Source organism: Pongo pygmaeus, chromosome 22 (genome assembly GCF_028885625.2).
Source record: "Pongo pygmaeus isolate AG05252 chromosome 22, NHGRI_mPonPyg2-v2.0_pri, whole genome shotgun sequence".
NCBI lineage: Eukaryota > Metazoa > Chordata > Mammalia > Primates > Hominidae > Pongo > Pongo pygmaeus.
This window is the reverse complement of record NC_072395.2, coordinates 44,222,905-44,243,394: the sequence shown is the minus strand read 5'-3', so window position 1 is coordinate 44,243,394 and position 20,490 is coordinate 44,222,905. Positions and strand designations below refer to the sequence as shown.

The 20,490-nt window shown below is 44.1% G+C and overlaps 1 protein-coding gene across 10 annotated transcripts in view; it reads left to right on the top strand.

Annotated features, from left to right (window-relative positions):
• Positions 1-20,490, top strand: part of TIAM1 (TIAM Rac1 associated GEF 1) — a 485,833-nt gene that overhangs the window by 191,090 nt on the left and 274,253 nt on the right. For 2 of the 10 annotated variants that reach the window (XM_063659809.1, XM_063659808.1), the window contains exon 3: positions 20,203-20,273. The exons of 7 other annotated variants lie outside the window; for them this stretch is intronic. The gene's annotated coding sequence lies outside the window, so the exon portion shown is untranslated. Of the gene's footprint in view, positions 1-18,341; positions 18,367-20,202; positions 20,274-20,490 lie in introns of those variants that run through there. One more of the 10 variants, XM_063659810.1, reaches the window with a different exon arrangement.

Below are 20,490 nucleotides of genomic sequence, written 5' to 3'. Positions count from 1 at the left end.
GTCTTGCATTCGTAGAGTTTGGGACCCAGGTGCTTGATAAAAGTTTATTGCGTTAGTAATAATAACAGACAACACGTGCTTGCTGTAGGGCGGGCCCTGTTCTAAAGCTTTTTTGTATTATTTATTTAATCTTCCCGAGAATTATAATGAAGCAGGATTCTAACTAATCCTACCATCATCTCCATTTTATAGAGAAAGTTTAAGTAACTTGCTTAAGGTTATTCAGGTCTTAAAGGGTGGGTTATATATGCATCCAGCTAAAGGGATTTGACCTCTTTAGCATCAAATTCCTTCTCTTAATCATTGCTTTATAGGCCTAGTATTAAAGTTCTCAAAAGTTTAATAAATTATAATGATGTCTGGGTTTTATCTTGGGAACCTGCTCAAGAGTGACAATGTTAGGAGTGAATTTTTTTTTTTTAAGATAACATTTAAGCCATGGGACTCAATTCGTGTTGAGTGGGGTGGGGGTGGGTGTTGAGCCATATTAATGACTGCTAAGCCAGTGATCACCAGCAGGGCTTGCACGTTTGTGTATGTTTGAGAAGAATTTAGGATGATGGCAATCTCTTTGAGTATGTCTTGTGTTTTGAATTCCATAGGAGCCCAGTCTTTTGCACTTTTAAAGCAAATACGGTTGAGGTTCGTTAGAGTTAAGGCTTAGGAAGGTGGAGGTGAGTTTTGTGGTTGGAGACTGACTTCCTTTTGCTTTTCTTAATATCACTTTTAAATGTCTCCCATCTGTGTTGTGTGTGTTGGGAGGTGATACGGTTGGCTCTGTGTCCCTACCCAAATCTCATTTTATAGCTCCCATAATTCCCATGTGTTGTGGGAGGGACCCAGTGGGAGATGATTAAATCATGGGGGTGGGTCTTTCCCTTGCTGGTCTTGTGATAGTGAATGGGTCTCACAAGATCTGATGGTTTTAAAAACGGGACTTTCTCTGCACAAGCTCTTTTTTTTGGCTGCTGCAATCCATGAAAGATGTGACTTTCTCCTCCTTGCACCATGATTGTGAGGCCTCCCCCGCCATGTGGAACTGTAAGTCCAATAAACCTTTCTTTTGTAAATTGCAGTCTCAGGTATGTCTTTATCAGCAGTGTGAAAACGGACTAATACAGGGGAAGTGGGCTCGGGAAGAGGGATTAGTGGCAGAGCAAAGCAAAGGAACCGGTCCAGGGTGGGGATAGGCTGAGGACATTGACTTTCTTGGACTCTTGAAGGGAGTGAACTGTGCTGGAAATGCCCCTTTCTGGCTGCCCCTCCCAGGAGCAGGGTCATGTGTTTGCTGAATTGTACCTGCAAGTTTTTTGCTATTGTGATTTATTCATTTATTTATTTTTGAGACACGGTCTCACCCTGTCACCCAGGTTGGAGTGCAGTGGCAAGGCTCACTGTAACGTTGACCTCTTGGGATCAAGTGATCCTCCTGCCTTTAGCCTTCCGAGTAGCTGGGACCACAGGTGTGCACCACCATATCTGGCTAATTTTGTATTTCTGTGTAGAGATGGGGGGTCTCACTCTCTCGCCCCGGCTGGTCTCAGACTCCTGGGCTCAAGCATTCCTCCTGCCTCGGCCTCCCAAAGTGCTGAGATTACAGGCATGCCCACTATGCCTGACCTGTATCTGCAAGTTTTAAGGGCCAATATCAAAGTGTTAGGATCTAGGAGGAAAAGGGAGCTGTTGGATATTGGTAGAGCTCTGCAAAATGATAAATGGCATGAGTGTTTTTTCAAACTTTTTATTTTGAAATAATTGTGGACTTACTTACAAGAAGTTGAAAAATAATAGAGAGGTCCTGGGTACCCACCACCCGGCTTTCCCCAGTGGTGACATCTTACTTAGCTATACCGCATTATCGAAACCAGGAAATTGAAATTGGCACAATGCAAGTCACAGAACTGCAGACAATAAATAGGTGGAAGTGGTAGTTCAAGTCTGTAATCCCAGCTACTCAGGAGGCTGAGGTAGGAGGACCACTTGAGTTAGGAGTTCCAGACCAGACTGGGCAATATAAAGAAACCCCATCTCTTAAAAAAAAAAAAAAAAAAAAAAAAAAAAAAAGACCATACTGGAATTTCATTAGCTTGGCATACACCTTTTTTTTTCCTCTTTAAAATAGGACTTAGTATAGAATTTGACCAGTGTTTTTTGATGAGGGACAGAACCTCTGTCTAAGACTGTAATAAATGTTTTACACACATGACTTTTTAGCATAGCTCTGTTTGCTTAAGTGTTTTTAACACGGCAAACAGTTGAGTGGAATGTGAAGTCCAGTAGCTCAGTTAAGGGATAGAGACCAAGCAATTTGGTTATTTTCATTTATGGTCTTGAACTCCTTGGGGATATTATCTTCACTTTTTTGTTGCCTTTTCAGAGGGAGGATATTTTCTAAAGATAAAAGGATAATTCAAGGTCATTGTGTCATCTTAAGAGCTCTTGGAGGGAATGATAAACAAATGTTGTTTTTCCTGGGAAAGGGTGGGATTTCGATTAATCAGATAAAAGGTATGGACTGATAAGACTCAAAGATCATGGATGCAATTTCATGATAAACTGTTAGAGTGGATTTCCTTTTACAATGACAGCCCTGTGTGAGTTGCGGCTAAGTGTCGCCTGCCTGGCTTGCCTGTGATTAGTTGCTCCTGCCTCTGTGATCCCATCACGCTTTGCTGAGACTTCCAATTAGCCTCTGTCACCATCTGCCCTGGATTTGAGCTATTTGTGAGGGTGACTGTCTTCTCAGCTAGACTAGGAAGTCTTTGAGGGCAGGGACTGTCTAATTCATTTTTTGACTTTTCTCCTCATTCTTTCTCCCAATATCAAGCAAGATGCATCGAGCAGAAGGGATCTCTCTATTCTCCAGCCCCCAGCAGTTTTTAGACTATTCCTTATTCTAGCTTCACTTCTTTATGTATTTATCTGGGCATCTGTTTGTATGTTATGTGTATTTGAAACCAGTAAGGCTGAATCCATGGTAGATTATTTTATAATTTTGAGCTATCATGAGTCAGACTGGCCTTGTTCTGTAGCGCTACCTGAATAGCTGAAAAACAGCCTGAGAGCTTGGTAGATTTTCTTCAAAAAAAGCAGTGGGGAGTTGTTTTTGTTTTCTCTGTACTATGGAATTTTTTCTTAAAAAAGTATGTCATCGGCCGGGAGCGGTGGCTCACGCCTGTAATCCCAGCACTTTGGGAGGCCTAGGCGGCCGGATCACGAGGTCAAGAGATCGAGACCATCCTGGCTAACACAGTGAAACCCCATCTCTACTAAAAATACAAAAAATTAGCCGGGTGTGGTGGCACGCGTCTGTAGTCCCAGCTACTCAGGAGTCTGAGGCAGGAGAATCACTTGAACTGGAAAGGCGGAGGTTGCAGTGAGCCGAGACCGCACCACTGCACTCTAGCCTGGATGGCAGAGCGAGACTCTGTCTTAAAAAAATAAAAAAGTATATCATCTTTATACTTAACTGTTAACCTTGGGATAATTCAAATTCTTCTGAGTCATGCTGCCTTTTGGGATTCGGCATTTCAGGGATGTTGGCAGCGGTCTGTGACTATGAGCCCTGCACATCAGCTGTGGTGCTGTGAGCCCGTCTTCTTGGAGACATACAGGAAGATAAATTTTTTAGGCACTTTTTCTTTTTGAGACGGAGTCTCACTCTGTTGCCCAGGCTGGAGTGCAGTGGCACGATCTTGGCTCACTGCAAGCTCCGCCTCCCAGGTTCACGCCATTCTCCTGCCTCAGCCTCCCGAGTAGCTGGGACTACAGGTGCCTGCTACCACGCCTGGCTAATTTTTTTGTGTGTTTTTAGTAGAGACAGGGTTTCACCATGTTAGCCAGGATGGTCTCAATCTCCTGACCTCATGATCCCCCTGCCTCGGCCTCTCAAAAGTGCTGGGATTACAGGCGTGAGCCACTGCGCCCGGCCTTTAGTCAGTTTTTCTAACGGGGAGAAACTGAGGGGGGAAATACTATGTTCTTGGGATCGTTTGGTTATGATGAAATGTTAAGAAACTCTCTCAAGTGAACTCACGTAAAAATGGTGTTACTGAAGGGATATGGGAAATGCTGTGGACGGCCAGGGGTGTGTGGGCCTTGTAAAGCAGGAAAATCAGGAAGAAACGCTGGTCCTGCATCTCTCAGAGGCCCCCATAGTGTAAATTTTTGCTTTTCTCTGCAAGGTTTTGCCATTTTCTTGTTCCTACTTGCAGATTGACTTTCTTGTTTGGTCTCTGACATCTCAGATTTACTGCTTACCAAATGGCTTTGATTTGGTGCAATGTTGCTCTAGTCCAATACTACCTGACCTTTCCTCTAGGTAACTGTCTTAGTCTCCCAGTGTCTCAATTCCAATTTTTTTTTGTTTGTTTTTTTGAGACAGAGTCTCACTCTGTGGCCAGGCTGGAGTGTGATGGCTCAATCTCGGCTCACTGCAATCTCCGCCTCCTGGGTTCAAGCGATTCTCCTGCCTCAGCCTCCTGAGTAGCTGGGATTGCAGATGCGCACCACCACGCCTGGCTAATTTTTTGTATTTTAGTAGAGACAGGGTTTCACCATGTTGTCCAGGATGGTGTCAATCTCCTGACCTCGTGATCTACCTGCATCGGCCTCCCAAAGTGCTGGGATTACAGGTGTGAGCCACCGCGCCCGGCCTCCATTTTTTTTTTTTTTTTTTTTTTTTTTTAAGAGATAGGGTCTTGCCTTGTTTCCCAGGCTGGAGGGCAGTGGTGCAGTTATAGCTAACTGCAACCTCGAACTTCTGGGTTCAAGCAATCCTCCTGCCTCAGCCCCCTGAGTAGTTAGGGTTCCAGGCGTACATACCACCATGACCAGCTAATTTTTATATTTTTTGTAGAGATGGGGTCTCGCTGGTCTCGAACTCCTGGGCTCAAGAGATCCTTTAGTCTCAGCCTTTCAAAGTGCTGGGATTACAGGCGTGAGCCCAATCTTAATTTCAAACTTTTAAGTGAGAGCCTGTGTGGCCAATACTGAGTCATATATTCACCTAGCTTCTGCTGGGATGCAAGGGTGTATGTATGATGGGTGGTCTCAGACTTGCCCAGGCAGGCTCTCCAAAAGGTGGGATTGTTGGGAAGCAATGATTGACATGGCCGCCATATCCCAATAAAGGAACAGTTTACCATTGTTTATATTCGTCTCTAGGCTACAATAGGAGGGCAGGGCCCATTTTTTCCTGCCTTGTGTTAGCTTCCAGCTTTTCCCAGTTAAAATTTCAGGTCTAGACAGTAGAGGGAGGAAGAGGTACAGAAGTGCTGGAGTCTTTCTGTAGCGGATGAAGAGCTGGTTACTAACACTGACTACGGACAGACGTCATTGGATACATGACATCACCAATGAATATTTAGTTTAAAAAATACTTTCATTCATGCTTTTGAATTAAATTAGTGCATATGAATTCATCTTTTCATATGCACTTGTTTACTTTTTGAGTTCCTAACTTCGACTTAAAAAATGCAGACTCACCCTGCAGTGATTCCACTTTATTTATTTATTTATTTATTTATTTTGAGATGAAGTTTTGCTCTTGTTGCCCAGGCTGGAGTGCAGTGGTGCGATCTCGGCTCACCACAACCTCCGCCTCCCGGGTTCAAGTGATTCTCTTGCCTCAGCCTCCTGAGTAGCTGGGATTACAGGAGCCCACCACCACGCCCAGCTAATTTTTGTATTTTTAGTAAAGACGGGGTTTCTCCATGTTGGTCAGGCTGGTCTCGGACTGCCAACCTCAGGTAATCCACCCGCCTCGGCCTCCCAAAGTGCTAGGATTACAGGCGTGAGCCACCGTGCCCGGCCAGGATTCCACTTTAATAGTCAAGGACTTCTGATGTGTGTTGAAGTCATTGGATGACAGGAATACAGTAACCAAATGGTAAAGACAGAGAAGAGGACTGGGCAAGACCTAAAGGCTTCTATGCCCCAGTAACCAGCTGTGTCACTTTGGTTATGAAGTTCTTTGAATTTCAGTTCCTTATCTGTAAAATGGGGTAGGAATAGTACCTGTCTCATAATGTTGTTGAGAGTATTCCATGAGCTGAAATCCATTCAAAGGCACTTTACTAGGCAGTTGGGATACAGGAGTGCACAAAATCCACAAAGATCTTGCTCTCCTGGAGTGTATATTTCAGCATGTGCTGCCACCGCTCTAATTTATAAATCAGAAAGTGTGGTGTCCGGCCGGGTGCGGTGGCTCATGCCTGCAATCCCAGCACTTTGGGAGGCTGAGGCGGGCAGATCACCTGAGGTCAGGAGTTTGAGACCAGCTTGGCTAACATGGTGAGATCCCGTCTTTACTAAAAATACAAAAATAATTTGCCGGGTGTGGTGGTGGGTGCCTGTAGTCCCAGCTACTCGGGAGGCTGAGGTAGGAGAATTGCGTGAACCCAGGGGGTGGAGGTTGCAGTGAGCCAAGATCACGCCACTGCACTCTAGCCTGGGTGGCAGAGCAAGACTCCGTCTCAAAAAAAGAAAAGAAAAAAAAAAGAAAGAGTGGTGTCCTTCTGTTTCCCCTTATATTTCCTTCCAATTCTTTAAAATTCTGGTTTAGCTTTTGTTTTTTGTTTGTTTGTTTGTTTGTTTTTTTGGTAGATAGGATCATATACAGCTGACAGTCAGGCTTCTCTGACTTAGAAAAATCAGGATGTGTGAGTGAGTGTATGTGTGTGCCCATACGCTATCAGGAGCCCTTAGAAATCAATGAAAGTGTCAACATTCTCTGAAAAAGGTCTGTTTTCCAAGGCAAACGTGAAGTTAGCTTTATTTGAGTTAGGGGAATAAAGAAAACTTGTGAGAGACATTTATGAGCTGGTATATTGGCTTTGATGATCCAGGGAAAGGCATGCCTATTTGTGCAGGGGGCCACTCATTTCGCTTGTATCAACTCAAAGTCAAAAATCTTAATGGGTTTTAATAATCCTAAATGTCATATTGAATTTAAGCTTGGAAAATTTCAGATAACACCTCTTTGTAACAGCTGTGGTTTACTCATCTCTTGGGCTATAACATATATCTCAAGACACAAAATCCTCCATTTTAGAAATGTTCACATTTTGCAACCTTTGCTGTGAGTAATAGAAACTTTTGGGGCAAGCTCTTTTCGATGAAGAAAGTATTTCCCCCCACAGTGGATGCATACAATTCATTCTGTCAGCTAGAAGAAGCAATTTCCTTTCTTTGCCTTGGGATTGAAAGCAATAATATATCGTATATAATTATTTAATTTAGTTGACCTAAACGTTAATTTATTATTTTTAAAACTTTAATAGATTGTAATATATCTTAAATCAAAATCAGTTTGAAATGGCACAAAGTATTTAAGGATATTCTGGTATAAATTTTAAAGAGAGAACTTATCCAAGCCAATATTAAAAAAAAAATTTCCTTGCTTTATAGACAAATTTTAGTATATCTCAGGGGGCATTAATGTTATATCTAAAATGTCAAAGTAAGATTTATAATAATAGAAATTTATTACTCTTTATTATACATAGTATAAATGAGTAAAGCAACCAATTCCGCCTTGTGGAATTAATTTTGGCTTTGCTGTTTCTTTTTAGTTTCTGGCAAAGGCTATTTTTTATTTTATTTTATTTATCTATTTATTTTATATTTTTAGTGGAGATGGGGTTTCTCCATGTTGGCTAAGCTGGTCTCGAACTCCTGGCCTTAAGTGAGCTGCCAGCCTCAGCCTCCCAAAGTGCTGGGATTATAGGCGTGAGCCACCGGGCCCATCCCAAGGGCTATTTTTAATAGTTTGAGAAGAGACAGAGCCTGGGTGATAAGAGATGCTGACGTTTACATTTCTCTTTCTTCTTCAGTTTCACAAGATAAGTGATCAACTCTGTATTCTCATATCACACTAAATAGTTTTCCATATCTGCCCAGGCACAGACGGAAGCCTGCTTAGATATTTATCAAAGTGGCTAATGCCCTTGTTATTGTAATTGGTCATAATTTTTCTCCTTTACTGAGGGAGCACAAAGAATTTTCCTGTCTGGGAACTGTGTACTGTGCTATGAGGATGGCAAACTTCTGCCTGCAGTTGGAATTTTGCAGTGATAGCACATCCACAATTTCTTTATGTGCTTGGTCAGGTGTTTAGATATTTGAAGTGTGATGGAGAATACAAAAGATGTGGGCTACTTCCCATGGCTATGTTATTTCTAATTTTTAGTAGAGTAAAATTATGTGGTGGTTTATTTAAGAAAAAATTTTTGACATTTTCTTCAGTAACACAAACCATTACCACTGTGTGGGAAAACTGACCAGGTCTCCCCCAGGCCCAGCTTATCCATAGTTCTTCATTCAGAAGGATGGCATAAAAAGTAAGATTGTTTTACAGTTTTCCACGCCTTTCTGAAAACAGGTGCTTCCTTTGTGAATTCAAGTCAGTGAATTGATGTGGTCATTTCAACCTAGTTTCAACTCTGATTCTAAAGAACAAAGCTTTTTTTTTTTTTTTTTGCCCTGAAGATTGACATTTGCTTGCAGAGATTAGGCACTTCCTGTGCCCCTGGGTCCCATTCTGCTGGTGCAGAGGGGAGGTTGGGGGAGGTTGTCGGGGGGAGGTCAAAGGGAAGCCAACACATTGGTCCGTGTACATCCCATGGCAGTGGGAGGTACTTGGAGTCTGTGCAAATCTGCACAGGGGCAGGCTGAAGCTTGCTTAGAAGTTTATCAGGTGTTCCATGGTTCATCCATTCTACAAGGTAGCAGGGAAGAATTCTGCAGTTCCTTTGTTATCCGTAAATGGTTAGTGTGAGACCTGTTGCCTCTGCCCCTTCTCATTTTCCTGTTTTCCGTGTCTTTCCTTCTGCCCTGGCAGAAAGCAGCCCAGCATCTTCGCATTCTGACTTCTGGAATGGAATGAAAGAGTTTCTTTCTGTATAGAGAGGTTTGTTTTACACAGAGCTGCCTTTGACTGGGAAGACTGCCCCTAACAGATTTGGATCATAACATGTTGGCACCAAGCCAGGAAGGATGGCCATAAATTGTAATTTGAATGAGGTTTCACCAACTCTTTCTCCTGTTATCTCATTTCTGGCGCGGGGGTATTGGGCAACTTAAACCAGGAGCTGATTTGGTCAATGTGGTTTTCATGATTTAAATTAGAAATGTTCATTTTGGGTGGCAGGTATCAAGATTTTTGTATATTGGTTTCTACTTCTGAATTTTTTTCAAAGGAATTAAAATGGGAGGAAAAGAGGAGAGAAAGGAAGAGAGGAAGGAAGCGGTTTGAAACATGGACCCTTAGAGCTTTTGGATGCAAAAAGATCTGTATAGGAATTAGGCACTTGCTGTATGTGTGACTTTGGCCAACTTCTCTGCCTCAGTTTTTGCTGTTTATAAAATGACACTTATAAATGGGCATGATAGTTCTTTGTTAAGAGATCATATCTCTTCAGAGCCAAACATAGTGCTTAGTATATAAAAGATACCTAAAAAATCCTAATTCCCTTTCATTACCTCTTTGATGTTACATCTAAAGATCTGCAGCTAAATTGAACACAGACTTTATCACTTCCAGGCTGGTCTGAATATAGGTCTTGCTAGAATGTTGTTCACTTAAATACAATCATATCACAGCAATCGAAGGATCCCTTTGCTTTGGTTTCTTTCCACTATTAGGAAAGTCGAAGGGCATAAAATATTATTTAACTTTTTTTTTTTTTTTTTGTGACGGAGTCTCATTCTGTCGCCCAGGCTGGAGTGCAGTGGTGCTATCTCGGTTCACTGCAACCTCCACCCCAGGTTCAAGTGATTCTCCTGTCTCAGCCTGTCCCGAGTAGCTGGGATTACAGGCATCTGCCACCAGGCCCGGCTAATTTTTGTATTTTTAGTAAAGGCGGGGTTTCACCATGTTGGCCAGGCTGGTCTCGAGCTCCTGACCTCAAGTGATCCGCCCACCTCGGCCTCCCAAAGTGCTGGGATTACAGGCGTGAGCCACCGCGCCTGGCCCAATATTTTGTTTTATATTAATATTATTAAATATAATATTGTTATAATTGATAATATAATTGATATATAGTATTTTATATTATTATATTAATATTAAACATTTTACATTTATTATTATTATTTTTTATATTTATTGAGGACCAACTCAGAGCCAGACAGTGTTTTGGGAGCTACAGTTGGGCAGGTAGGAGAACAGACATGGAGGGGGTGATGGGTATCTATTTTAGACAGGGTGGTCTGTGGATACTTCTCCCAGGAGCTGTGATCCTGAGGTCTGTGTGGAGGGAGAGACCCCATGGAAATCTAGAGAAAGAGCATTCCAGGCAGAGGGACCCGCAAATGTATTGAAGATTGGCAGGAGGCGTGCGTGGGAAAGGCAGGAATGGGGCAGGCGCCGAGGTCACAGCCCAAGTCACCTGCAGGAGCGGGTTCTTGTTTGGATTTTGTGCGGTAGGAATCGGCATAAGTTGAACCACAAAACAAGCCCCTCTACTCCTCTTAAGAGACTTTGTTAGATGTGTTTTGCAGAGAAGATGGAAAATAATAGTGTATCTGTTACTTTGATTACAATTCCCATCATATAATAATTAACTGCTAGCTGTAATTATAGGACTTCCTCTAATTTAGTTTAGCACTCTGGGGACCTCCATTAGCCTATATCCCGATCAATTTCACAGCCATTACGGAAGAAAAAAGCCATGTTCCTGTTGAATTTTAAATCTAGCGGGAGAATGATGCCTCCATTTGCTAGACAGCCTTATTTTGTTTTCGCCCTTTATTTTCTTTCTGTTCAGGCCCTCCCTGCTGGCCTGCTGTTTCAGGCATGTACATGTTGTTTCCTAATTAGGATAGATATTCACAGATAGTTGTTCATGAATTCCATGCATCTCACGTCCTTTTAATAACCTCCCCAATTTATAAAGCAAAAATTTTCACGTGACAGCCAGGGGAACGCATGCGTCCCCTCCCCAAGATAGATGTTTTAGTCAATATTTATTCTCTCGTCCAGCACCTTTTACTACCCCATGCCCTCTGTGTAAGTTCATTTATGTGAAGAAATGTAACGCAATCTGCTTTCTCAGTTGGAGAGAACAATACTTTCTCCTGTGGCAGAAAATGCAGGGTTGGCCCTTCTCTTCGCCTCTGCGGTGTATCTAGTGATTGGCTGTGTTTAGATGACCTCGGTCTCCGAGGGCCCCTCTTGTCCAATTTTCCCTGCTGCTCTGGTGTGAAAGCCATCCTTACTGTCACATGGCTGCAGCGGCACTGTGTCCCCAGTGGACTGCTTCTCTCTGGAGGCAAGCAGTGATCTGTGTGTGGGGCCACTTGTCACTTCTCTAGAAGTAGCCCCCTGAGACGTAGTGACATCTCCAGAGAGCTCCACTTACTAGTTTTGTTCTCCCCCCACCTCCTCTTTTTTTTTTGAGACAGAGTCTCACTCTGTTGCCCAGGCCGGAGTGCGGTGGTGTGATCTCAGCTCATTGCAACCTCTGCCTCCCAGGCTCAAGCAATTCTGGTGCCACAGCCTCCCAAGTAGCTGGGACTACAGGCACGTGCCACCATTGTATTTTTGGTAGATACGGGGTTTCACTGTGTTGACCAGGCTGGTCTTGAACTTCTGACCTCAAGTGATCCTCCCACCTTGCCTCCCAAAGTGCTGGGATTACAGGTATGAGCCATCATGCCCGGCCCCACTTACTAGTTTTATAATAATGCCTGTAGCTCGTGGGTAGCAACCAGAATCGCTTTATACCATGGAAGAAGAAACCAAGGCTGTGGGCAAGGAGGTGGAGGGAATGGTTGCCCACTGCTGTCAGGCAAGTGGCCATAAACAGGAGCCCTGTGTGTTTGCACTGGCTCCTCTGGCAGTGTGCGTGTGTGCGTGTGTGTGTGTGTGTGGGTGTGTGTGTGTGTGTGAGAGAGAGAGAGAGATTGAGTAGATTTTCATTTTTAGAGCAGTTTTAGGTCGCCAGCCAAATTGGGTGGAAAGCACAGAGAGTTCCTATACACCCCTTCCTCTCTCACTCCTGGTCCACCTCTCCCACCACCAACATCCTGCCCCAGACTGGTGCATTTCTTACAAACAGAAAACCAACATTCAACTCTCATCACCACTCAGAGTTCATAGTTTACACCAGGCTTCCCTCTCAGTGTTGTACCTTCTGTGCGTTTGGACCAATGTATGATGACGTGTGCTCACCACATAGTATCCCACAGAATTAGTTTCACTGCCCTAAAAATCTTTTGTGCTCTGCCTGTTCATCCCTCCTTTCCCCCATCCCCTGGCAGCCACTGCTCTTGTTACTGTCTCTATAGTTTTACCTTTTCCAGGATGTTGTGTAGTTGGAGTCATACAGTGTGTAGCTTTTTCAGATGGGCTTCTTTCACTTAGTAATATGTCTTCAAGGTTCTTCCATATTTTTCTGTGGCTTGCTAGCTCATTTCTTCTCAGTGCCGGATAATATTCCTTTGTGTGATATACCATTGATTATTTATCCCTTCACCTACTGAAGGACATTGTGGCTGCTTCCGAGTTTTAGCAATTATGAATAAAATTGCTATAAGCATTCACATGTGGGTTTTTTATGCAACTAATATAAATATAAATGTATATTCACGTAATATATAAATGAAGTTTGTTTCTGTTTATGAAAAAACGTGCTTTATTGTATAACATTTGGAAAATATTAAAAAAGAAGAAAATCTTTAAGAATCAGTATAAGCCTATTTATTAATTTAATGTAATAAGATACATGAAATTGGAACTCTCCTGGAAATGCAGGCCATATGGTTATTATATAGTATAACAGTCAGTGGTAAAGACAGGAAAGATTTAGGGCATTCCGAGTGCTGGTTCTGTTTCCATTAAAACCACTTCTTAAGTGACTTTTTATGATACTCCACATTCAAGCAAACACTCTCAGCTTTAGAAAATGGCCAAGTTAGAAGTCCTTACAAACAATTGAAGTCCAAGGAGGTACTGAAATTCTTCTCTTAAAAAATTCAGATATACTTTAGCCATGGCTCTCAGTGGTGGCGGAGGAGATTCCCGACATTCATGTGGAATCCAGCAGTTCGGACACACACAGGTTTTATAAGGCTCGATGTGTCTGCATTCAGCTCTGGGAGCCTCCATGTCTCTTGGGCATGTTCTGGTTGCAGAGGCAGAGGATGCTGCTGGGAAGAACAGACTGGTGTTGAGCTCATGGAGTAGTAATACCTCAAAAGCAGCCTCAGAAGTGGACGTCAGTGGACAGCCTGTTGCATTCAGTTTTCATTTTTAAGAATTCTGGCGAAGTACTGTGTTAATCAGTTTTTCATTGCTATAAAGCAATACCTGAGGCTTGGTAATTTATAAAGAGAGGGCTGGGCATGGTAACTCATGCCTGTAATCCCAGCACTTTGGGAGGCCAAAGTGGGTGGATCACTTGAGGTCAGGAGTTTGAGACCAGCCTGGCCAACATGGTGAAATCCTGTCCTAACTAAAAATACAAAAATTAGCCGGGCATGGTGGTGGGCACCTGTAGTCCCAGCTACTTGGGAGGCTGAGGCATGAGAATTGCTTGCACCCGGGAGGGGGACGTTGCTGTGAGCTGACATCGCACCACTGCACTCTAGCCTGGGCAACAGAGTGAGACTCAGTCTCAAAAAAAAAAAAAAAGAAGACAGGTTTATTTGGCTCACGGTTCTGTATAAGCAAGGCACCAGCATCTGCTTGGCTTCTGTGAGGCCACAAGAAGCTTTTAGTCATGGCAGAAGATGAAGGGGCAAGCATGTCACATGGTGAAAGGGAACAGAGAGAGCGTAGGAGGTGCCAGTCTCTCTTAACCCACTCTCGCTTGAACTAATAAGATCAAGAACTCACTCATGACTGCAAGGATGGCACCAAGCCAAGGGATCTGCCCTTGACTTGACCAGAACACCTCCTACCTGGCCCCACCTCCAATATTGGAGGTCACATTTCAATATGGGATTTGGAGGGGACAAATGACAACACCATATCAGGTATTGAAGATCATTTTCAACTTTTTTTTTTTTTTTTGAGACAGAGTTTCGCTCTTGTTGCCCAGGCTGGAGTGCGATGGTGCGATCTCAGCTCACCACAACCTTTGCCTCCCGGGTTCAAGCGATTCTCTTGCCTCAGCCTCCTGAGTAGCTGGGATTACAGGCGCCTGCCACCACGCCCGGCTAATTTTGTATTTTTAGCAGAGACGGGGTTTCATCATGTTGGTCAGGCTAGTCTTGAACTCCTGACCTCAGGTGATCTGCCTGCCTCGGCCTCCCAAAGTGCTGGGATTACAGGCGTGAGCCACCGCGCCCAGCCTCATTTTCGACTTTTTAACAAGGCAGACAATACCAAATTAACCTTAAAATACCGTGTTTCATGGCTTCTGAGAATGGGAGTACAGATGCTCATCAACTTACAATGAGGATACGACTCAGTAAACCCATTGTAAGTCGAAAATACTTTAAGTTGAAAATACATTTAATACACCTAATCTACCGAACATCCTAGCTTAGCCTAGCCTACCTTAAATGTGCTCAAAACACTTACATTAGCCTACAGTTAGGCAGAATTATCTAACACAAAGCCTATTTTATAATAAAGTGTTGAATATCTCATGTAATGTATTAAGTACTGTACTGAAAGGGAAAAACAGCATGGGTATATGGGTACTTAAAGTATGATTTCTACTGAATGCTTATTGCTTTTGTGCCGTTGTCAAGCCAAAAACTGTAAGTCTAACCATCCTAAATCAGGGACTCTCTTTATATGTCTAGCAGCTTTTAATTTTAAAAAAAGTTAGGTATTCATGGTCTCTTTTTGGTGGAAGGAAGCAGGCCTGCGGGCAAGAATACAAATGAAGGCACATATAACCTTTGTCTGGATATGTAAAAGTTGTTAAGTCCAGCTAACAAATTGTAAAATAAAACATATTCTCCCACCTTGACAAATAGACTTTCCGTTGTTTTGTTTTGTTTTTTTAAGACAGAGTCTTGCTCTGTCACCCAGGCTGGAGTGCAGTGGTGCGATCTTAGCTCACTGCAACTTCCACCTCCTGGGTTCAAGCGATTCTCCTGCCTCAGCCTCCCGAGTAGCTGGGATTATAGGCGTCTGCCACCATGCCCAGCTAATTCTTGTATTTTTAGTAGAGCCGGGGTTTTGCCATGTTGGCCAGGCTGGTCTCGAACTCCTGACCTCAGGTGATCTGCCTGCCTCGGCCTCCCAAAGTGCTAGGATTACAGGGGTGAGCCATTGCGCCCGGCCTAGACTTTCAAAATGACTTGGAAAGCTGGATTCAGAGTTACAATTGTCAGACTCCTTGGAATACCACGTGGGAACGTAAGGTAGGGAAAAGCCGGCCCCAGCCATGACCCTTCCTTATCCTCCCACCCCTGGCTCCATCTTGGACAATGAAAGGTTTTATGGACACAACAGTGTACACAAAGAAGCCCCCTTTAAAATCCCCACCAAGAGCTGCCCTCGGGCCTATGAGTGCACTCGTAGCATTGTCCTTTACCTTGCTAGGTCAGAACTAAGAAAGAGCCCCTAGAAGGCCTGGACGTGGGCATTGGGTCCAGGGTGCCCCGGTGTCGTCTAGAAAGGTATCTGCCTGTCTGCCTGGGAATCCTTGCCCCTTTAAGAAGGGGCGTGGCTGGTAGAAGGCCAGAGAAGTCCCTTTGATGTGAGTACCCAGGTCCTACTATGAATCTTTGAATGCTGGTCTGGTTTTGATCCTGGAAAAGCTAGTCGTCACTTTCAGCATGAAGAAAGGAGAATGAGAAGGCTCAATTTGGAATATATTAGAATTCAGCAGCATGCAATTAAAAAGTTGTTTTTAATGGGTGAACATCAGTGTTCCCTGGCATAGGTTCATTTAAAAAGCTCTGGGCTCGATCAAACAGCAAAATATACAATACATTTATACAAGGTGGTTTGTTGTTGTTTTTAGACTTTACTTTTCAAGAACCATAATGAAGTTTTGCTTAAAAACTGTCAGTCTTTGGTCGCCCGGATCATGGCTCTCTTCTGAGCTGATACAATGTTTCACCTCCTGGAATCTTGTCTGATGGCCTTCTTCCTGCTCGTAACATCTGTGATTGTATAGGTGCTCCTGCATTCTTAATTCTTACTTTAGAGGGGATGCTGATGAGAAGAGCTAATGTAATTTCAATACATAGGAAAAGGCAAAGACAAGATCAAGTTCAAATTGGAAGATCTTATCTTAAAGGGTATGATAGTGAAGTGAACGTGTATACTGGTAAATCACTTGTCATTTTTGATAACAGTAATACAAAAGTTTTACAACTTGTCCATTAGTGAGATTCTCAAATTGCTTTAGAGAATACAGAAAAACAAGAAAGTTGGAGTCCTGAGGTTCTGTTCTCCTGGTGATTGGAGAGAATTTAAATAATACCTTGTTTTTACATTATTAATTATTTAATCAAAACTGAAAACGTTATGTCCATAATACTGCATCCACAAAGTGGGTACTGAGGAATGAGTAAGTATAAATTCTCCAAAAATCTCTCACGTTTCCTCATTCTTGCTTAAGAAAGTCTTTGTGCTTTCTAAAAAATTCCTCTTAATAGATTTTTAAAAAGTATATCTGTAAAATGAGGAAGCCGTACTGAAAAGTGATATGTTCCAAGGCTTTTTCCCACCACTGGAAATATTCCTGATTACTGAATGTAATGAAATAAATTTGTCATGTTGGATATAATGTGTGGTGGAGTGCAAAATGAAGAGCCCAAAACTCAAAGTGGAGGCTTGACATTTATAGTTATAAATATGTACTTTAGGAATTGATTTATATAGAGAAATACCAGGGCTAAGATAGATAAATTGAAGCTTGTTCTCACTAAGTAGGTTAGACAGTTCATCAAATATTGGTTAAAATCTTTCTCTCTCTAGAGGTCGAAAATAAGAGATTAAATGGCAGTGTCCAACACATGGGACTTTGATTGTCTAGCCGACCAGTCTGTTCATATGAATATAAATGTAGTTAGGCAGCCTGTGTATGCCTGGTGTGTAGCATGTGGCTCAGCAACCTAGCTGGCCACTGCCTTGTTTTGTTACTTAGGCTAAGAATAGACTTTATGGTTTTAAATGGTTGGGGAGCCTGGGGGCGGTGGCTTACGCCTGTAATCCTAGCACTTTGGGAGGCTGAGGCAGGCAGATCACCTGGGGTCAGGAGTTCTAGACCAGCCTGGCCAACATGGCGAAACCCTGTCTCTACTGAAAATACTAAAATTAGCTGGGTGTGGTGGAAGGCACCTGTAATCACAGCTACTCGGGAGGCTGAGAATTGCTTGGACCCGGGAGGCGGAGTTTGCAGTAAGCTGAGATCGTGCCACTGCACTCCAGCCTGGGTGACAGAGAGAGCCTCCATCTCAATAAAATAAAATAAAATAAAAATAATAAAATAAATCGTTGGGGAAAACATCATAAGAAGAATACTTTGTGATATGGGAAAGTTATATGAAATTCTAATGTCAGCATCCACGAATAAAATTTTATTGGAATGTAGCCACACCCATTCATGGATGTATTACCCGTGGCTCTTTTCATGCTCCAGTGGTGGAGTTGAGTGCATGTGACATAGACCTTATGGCAAGGAAGGCCTGAAATATTTACCATCTGGCCCTTTGCAGAGAAAATTTTCTGAACCCTGGCTTAGCAGAGCCAGTGCTTCTTGCTGCTGGCAGCCTGTGGTTGCCCCTTCTTTCCCCTCGTCTTCTTGCTTTCACCTTAAATTTGTGTTAAATTATAGTGATAGGTAATGCTTTTGCTGAGTGCTTACTATTTTTAATTTATTCAATTCTCATATGAACTCTGTGATGTAGATTCAATTATTATCCCCATTTTACAGATGAAGACATTGAGGCATAAAAACATAAGCAGCAGGGCTTAGCATCCAGTCTCCTGGCTCGCTCCACTTTACCCGTTTTTATTTTTATTTTTTATTTTTTAAGAGACAAAGTTTTGCTCGGTCACCCAGGCTGGAATGCAGTGGCATGATCATGGCTTACTGTAGCCTCCAAGTCCTAGGCTCAAATGATCCTCCTGCCTCAGCCTCTTGAGGAGCTGGGACTATAGGTGTGCATCAACATGCTTGGCTTTATTTTATATTTTATTTTATTTTATTATTTTATTTTATGTTATTTTGTTTTGTAGAGATGGAGTGTTGCTTTATTGCCCAGTCTGGTCTTGAACTCCTGGTCTCAAGTGATCCTCCTGCCACAGCCTCCCAAAGTGTTGGAATTATAGACGTGAGCCACCATGCCCGGCTCTGCACTTTCTCTTGAACACCCTGTCCCCTGCATCTTGGAGATCAACTTCTGGCATTTGTACCCTTCTTTATCAGAGTCACCGTATTCACATAAGAGGTGTGTGTGTATGTGTGTATGTGTTTGTGTGTGTGTGTGTGTGTGTGTGTATTAGGGTCTTCTCGCGTTGGATAAAGAAATACCTAAGACTGGGTAATTTATAAATAAAAGGGCTTTAATTGGCTCGTCGTTTTGCAGACAGCACAAGAAGCTCTTTGCTGGTGTCTGCTAGGCTTCTAGGGAGGCCTCAGGAAACCTGTAATTGTGGCGGAGAGTGAAGGGGGAACAGGCATGTCACATGGTGAAAGCCTGAGCAACAGAGTGAGAGAAGGTGCCACACACTTTTAAACAACCAGATCTCATGAGAACTCACCATTGTGTCACAGAAGTCGTGCTCGGGCAGCCTGCTTGCTTGCAGCAGGAACCAGGCTCTAGGCCTCCTTGTCAGGGCCACTGGGAGGAGGCGACTTCACTCCATGCACCTGGCCCTGGGGAAGGTGCGCCTGGGAGAGACCCACACACTGCTGCTGCCGGCTTCCCTCCAGGCCCACCTCCTCCCCAAGTGACGCTCACGATGGGCCACCATGCACGGCCACCTGGCACCAACTCACTGAGCCGCCCACCACTGGGGCTGGCACCCTGCGCCTTGGATCAGCGTCCGCAGCCGTGGAGAGAAGTCCTTGGTCTTCCTCTTCATCCTCACTGGCTGCCTCTATGGGACCAGGACCAATTCCGACACAGGTTCCTCTTTTCCCCCTCCCCATATCATCAGAAGACAGCGTCCCTGCACACCATCCATATACAGCCCCTCCTTGAAAAAAGACAGGCTCGGTGGCTCACACCTGTAATCCCAGCACTTTGGGAGGCCAAGGCGAGCGGATCATTTCAGGTCAGGAGTTCGAGACCAGCCTGGCGAATATGGCGAAACCCTGTCTCTGCTAAGAATATAAAAATTAGCCGGGCGTGGTGGTGGGCTCCTATAATGCCAGCCACCCAGGAGGCTGAGTCAGGAGAACTGGTTGAACCTGGGAGGCAGAGGTTGCAGTGAATTAAGATGGCGCCACTGCACTCCAGCCTGGGCGACAAGAGCGAGACCCTGTCTCAACTGCGCACCCCCCACCGCCAAAAAAAAAAAAGCAAATAAGCTTCTACAAAAGCCGTGTATTGAGCTTCAATCTGCTCTCGGGGTGGGACGGGGGCTCCCCACATTTCTGGGAGAAGAGAAGGCTGTAGCCACCCGGGGGGTCCAGGGTGATGGGTCTGGCAGGTGGTGCCACAGCTAAGAGAGCAGACACCAGAATTTCTAAGAGGTGCTTAGACAAGGGCTGGTGCCATGCCGCAGCAGATAAAGCTCAGGACGTCAAAAACATGCTGGACACCAAGGCAGAAACCAAGGACCTTCTGCAGGCAAATAAGCTCCCAGCATCCATTCCGGCTGTCAGTGCCCCTGTATCCTGTAGTTATTCTTTTAACAATAACAAAAGCCATTTATGGATTCCATCTAGAAGCAAAACCTTGTTTCAGTCACCTCTCTCTGGCTGTTACTTTCCTTCCACCTGCACTCTCCCTAGGATGTATGTACCTGGCCTGTCCTCCCTGGGCCATACCTGTGGCACATGTTGCACACATGCACAGGCACAAGGATGTCTTTGGGTCCCTTGCCCTGCAGTTTCCAGGGATCTCTGCTCCGAGTTCCTGAGCAGTCCCCTCAGGGAGAAATAGCCTCACATGCAATATGGGTGTCTTAGTGGCCCATCTGGAAGGGCTGAGGCTGTTCCTCCATGTCTCCAGGTAGCCACTTACCTCTTGGGCTTAGACACCTTTGCACATGGTTGCATTTCTTTAGTCTTCTATGGATCTTTTGGTGTGGGTTTGATTTTGCTTTTGCTTTTCTAGGTGGAATTTCCCAAGTGCATCCTCAGAAGCTCTGGGCATGCCAGAGGACCCCCCAGAACCAAGAAGGGAGGGTGAGTGGGTCTCCATTCCTTGAGAAGCCAGGGGCAGGGCAGGATGGGGGAGACCAGGAGCAGAGTTGAGCCTCACAGAAGCCAACACAAGTCTCTGCTCAGCACCCATGCCAGGGCTGCGGGCCCAGGGAAACAGCCCCATTTCGTCACAGCCCCTCAGAGCCTTGAGACAGCTGGCGCAGGCTGCTGGCAGGAGAGGGATGCCTTGTCCCTGGCA